The following is a 4,679-nucleotide window of genomic DNA, read 5'->3' as shown; positions in this document are numbered from 1 at the left end:
ACTGAATATCATCATACTTTTTAGTCTCAAACATAGACTAGACAGAATCCAAAAAATTGCAAATATTCCTTAATTTATAAAAATTTCCTTTTATGTTCTCCTATTTTTTTGTGGTCTTTCTGTTTGTTTGTTTGTTTAAAGATGCCTTTTTTGTGCCAAAGGAAGAATATATAGGTGGATACATCATTCAGAGTTCCGAGGGGAAACAAAAAGCATACTTAGCTTGGATTTTTTAAAAATATATAATAAAGTGATTATTTACAGAGATGTGGGCAGGGCTGAGGGACCAACAAAAATGTTGAGACACTGTGATATTGGGATTTCTAGTAAGAAATATATAGTTGGTCTTAGTCTCCATTTCTGTTACAGAGCTCCTAAAATCCTTGGAGTTTCCTAAGTGGGGAGAGTGACAGAATCGTCTTCTGTTAGGCTAATGGTGACTTTTGGAAAGCCCCTTGGTAACCTAGGATGGGGGCTGGTTGCCAGGGGAGCCAATCATGTGGTTAGAGGTTTGGAAAATTTTCAGTCCTTATCCCTGGAAGAGGAAAGGGGCTAGAAATTGAATTCAATCACCAATGGCCAAGGATTTAATTAATCATACCTATGTAATGAAACCTCCATAAAAACCCAAAAGGAAGGGGTTCAGAGAGTTTCCAGGTTGGTGAACGTGTGAAGATTCGAGGAGAGAGGCACTCAGAGAAAGTATGGAGGCTCCTCACCCTTTCCCCATACGTTGTACTATGCATCTCTTCCATCTGCCTCTTCCTGAGTTATATACCCTTTTATAATAAACTAGTAATCTAATAAGTAAAATGTTTCTCTGAGTTCTCTGAGCTGCTCCAGCAAATTAATCCAACCCAAGGAAGGGGTCATTGGAATCGCCAGTCTATAGGCAGTTGATCAGAAACACAGGTAATAACCTGGGCTTGCAACTGATGTCTGAAGTTGGGGTTAGGGGAGCAATCTTGTTGGACTGACCCCTTAACTTGTAGGATCTATGGGTAGATAGTGTCAGAACTGAGTTGAATTTTAGGATACCAAGCTGGTATGGCAGAATTGCTTGGTGATATGGGAAAAACTCCCACACATCAGAATTGATGCAGACTTATAGGCATCCAGAGACCAGTAACAATGGGAAGTCATTACCCCCTTGAGCCTGAGGAACAGGGAAAAGGAAACAGAACTATTGGTCCATTGTGGGCTGGAGCCAGAGGAGAGAGGGAAGCCTCATCAGAGCTGCTGACAGACGGAGGCAACCTCTGCCAGAACCTGGAATAGAAACAGCAAGAGTCAAAGAACAAAAATACTCCAATCTGTCTGTCATTCCACAGGCTGCTGTCTTGCTGGTGCCGTCAGTTGGGTAAATCAAACTTGAAACCAGAGAGCAGTCTCCTGGGGGCACAGAACAGGGCAGTGAAAGGTGAGAGAATAAAGAATAACCAGCACAGTGGATATTTATGGCATTTTTTTGTTTTTTACATTTAGTACTTTTAAAATTCACTTGTAATTTTTCTTTTTGATTATAGTGTGTAATAGGGATAAGCTTTTAATTTAATTTTTCTAGATAACTACCCAGTTATCTTAGGTGCATATATTGAATCATACTCCTATTTATTTTATCAGCTACCGTTATCAAACTAAATTTTTATAATGGGATTCCGTTCAGTGTTTCCTACTCTGTTCCATTGATTAATTTATTCTTGTGCAATAACACAGTGTTTTAATTATTGTAGCGTGACAGTATGTTTTAACATTTGGTAGCACAGCTCCCAAGTGTTCTTAAGTTCTGATGAAAATTATTGGGAAAGAATAGCCTTGAAAACTGAGGGGAAATGTCAAATATAAAAAGCTTTGTTATTCAGATATGTTTTGAAATGGATACTGCTAAGTGGTATGTGCAAATTCTAATTCTCTAATATGGGATCTTAGTATATATTACTAGATAATACAAGGAGGTTTTTTTTTTTTTCTGTTTCGTTATATTCATCAGTTTGTTTTATTTTTTAGATGCCACATATAAGTGATAACATACAGTATTTGTCTTTCTCTATCTGACTTATTTCACTAAGAATAGTACCCTCCAGGTCTATCCATGTTATAAATTGCAAAATTTCATTCTTTTTTATGGCTGAGTAGTATTCCACTGTGTATATATACCACATCTTCTCTATCCTCTCATCTGTTGATTGACACTTAGATTGCTACCATTCTTGGCTGTTGTAAATAATGCTGCTGTGAACATTAGGGTGCATGTATCTTTTCAAACTAGTGTTTTTGTTTTTGTTGAATATATACCCAGAAGTAGAATCGCTGTATCATATGGTAATTCTATTTTTAGTTTTTTGAGGAACATCTGTACTGTTTTCCACAGTAGCTGCACCAATTTGCATTCCCACCAACAGTGTACACATCCTCGCCAACATTTGTTATTTGTGATCTTTTTGATGATAGACATTCTGACAGGTGTGAGGTGATATCCCATTGTGGTTTTGATTTGCATTTCCCTGATGATTAGCAATGTTAAGCATCTTTTCATGTGCCTGTTGGCCATCTGTATGTCTTCTTTGGGAAAGTGTCTATTCAGGTGCTGTTTTTTTCCCGTTCTACAGAATTTATTAGGTTTATAACTGGACGAAGTCACACATGTACAAAATGAAGCTCACACTATCCCAAAGCAGAGTAGGAATTGAGGGGTGGGTATCCATTACTGGCCTTTGGGGGAGCTCTAAGGTGAGGGGCAGCCAATCCTCCCACTCCAGAGAGATGTGGCCACAGGGGAGGGGAGCAGATGGGGCCCACCTGGCTTTGGTCGCAGAACTCAGAGCCTGACATTGGGCTGGGGCAGGCAGATGCATGGAGGAGCAGGAGCCTCAGAAACCACCCTGCCCAGGGAGCCCCGCTTGCAATGTGGTTGGTCCAGACCTAGACTCGGGCTGGTGCAAATGGAAGGCAGCAAAGCAGGAGGGAGGAGACACTGATGTGTGGTGGTGGAGGGCACCCAGACCTGTGGAAGAGGGGGGTGCGGAGGCAGGCTAGCTGCCACTAGGCAGCTGGCAGCGGGTCTCATAAATGCCGCTGCGGCCAATGTAGTGCACCCATTTGATGACATCGTGGTCGCTGTAATCCAGCTTCGGTTCAAACACCTTCAAGTAGAGCACCCTGAGGCCAGAAGGCGCGAATGGCACCTCAAAGGTCATTGAAATGGGGGGGTCGAGCCCACCTCTTCTTGTTGTTGGTGGGCAGAAGCTCAATCTTAGCACTGATCTGCTATTTCTTCATGACTTCCATGCACTTGATCTTCCACATGATGGCGTTCTCGCTGGCCTTGTACTTGGCCTTCCCCTTCATACAGATCACCTGCACCCCACTGGTGTTCAGTGGGGTTGGGATCCTCACCTCAATCTTCTGAGCCAGTAGTGAGGGCTTGAAGTTGGACTTAATGACCACCTTGACCTCCAGCTTGGTGCGTCCCACTTCCCGAACTAGCGGGATCACTCGGAAAGGAAGGGTGATGTCCTTGGTGGTGCCATACCTCATGACCTCAAATTCTTCATCTGGTGGGATGAAGCTGATGCTGCGCTCCGAGTCAAACTTGCTGAGTCACACACACTGGTGGAAGGTGCTGTCGTCAATGGCAGTTGATTGCTTCCCGCTCTTGCTTGTTTCATCAGCTGTGCCTTTGCCCTGCTTCTCAATGACAGTCTTGTCATTCATCCCAAACTTGCACTCGGGCATGCTACTCGGGTTAGCTCTTCATCACCACCCGGCCTGACACATGGGCACTCAGCTGCTGCCCCTGTGGAATCATGAGGAGGTTCACACTCTTCAGTACATCCAGGAAGAGCTCGTTCTGGCGATACTTGATGCCCTCCCGCTGCCAGACAATCTGCCCAGTCACCTGGCTGGTGATCTGAGACTGCTCTTTTTTGTCTCATGCTGGCTCTTGATGCCCTGCTGGGTGATGAAGGTTTTCAGCGTGCCTGTCTCTGAGTTCTCTGGGTAGCCAAAGTCTAGGATCTCATCCAGCAGCTGATATATGAGCACAAGATTGTTCTTGACGTTCTCTTCGCTGATCTTGCCAAAGTAGGCAGCCATTATGTCACACATCTTACAGAGGAATTCGAAGACCATGGCAGCATTGACTGCTTGGTGACAGTTGCCAGCCAGATGTTGGACCACTTAACATGAAAGAAACTGGTGCGAGCAATGTTGGTGACGGGGCTGCGTACCTGCTGCCGGGCATGGATAACATTGACCCGAAAGGCAACCGCTGCGTTCCTCCCAATGTCATCTCGGTAGACTTGGGAGATGAGCACCTCCCCCTTGTGATTATAGATGAATAAGCCTCCAGTCATGGCGGCAGCTCAGTCTCCACGGCCCATCACTCTGAGAACAGACCTGCTGTCCGCGGCTCCCTGCTCGGCCGGCCTGGCCACTCTTCGGATCCCAAGATGTCCACCCGCCCCCTGCTCGCCTGCCCGCTGTCTCGGCTTTCACTGCAGTCTCTATTCAGGTCTTCTGCCCATTTTTAATTGGGTTGTTCGGGGGATTTTTTTGATATTGAGTTGTATGAGCTGTTTATACATTTTGGATATTAACCCCTTAGTGGTCATATCATTTGCAAATATTTTCTCCAATTGAGTAGGTTGTCTATTCATTTTGTCAATGATTTCTTTTGC

The 4,679-nt window shown here is 44.3% G+C and overlaps 1 pseudogene; it reads right to left on the bottom strand.

Annotated features, from left to right (window-relative positions):
- Positions 1-3,032: 3,032 nt before the first annotated feature.
- LOC132363330 (AP-2 complex subunit mu-like) lies at positions 3,033-4,404 on the bottom strand (annotated as a pseudogene).
- Between the last annotated feature and the right edge of the window lie 275 nt (positions 4,405-4,679).

This window comes from Balaenoptera ricei, chromosome 3 (genome assembly GCF_028023285.1).
Source record: "Balaenoptera ricei isolate mBalRic1 chromosome 3, mBalRic1.hap2, whole genome shotgun sequence".
NCBI lineage: Eukaryota > Metazoa > Chordata > Mammalia > Artiodactyla > Balaenopteridae > Balaenoptera > Balaenoptera ricei.
Note: the sequence above shows the minus strand (reverse complement) of the source record. Positions and strands in the feature narration are given on the sequence as shown.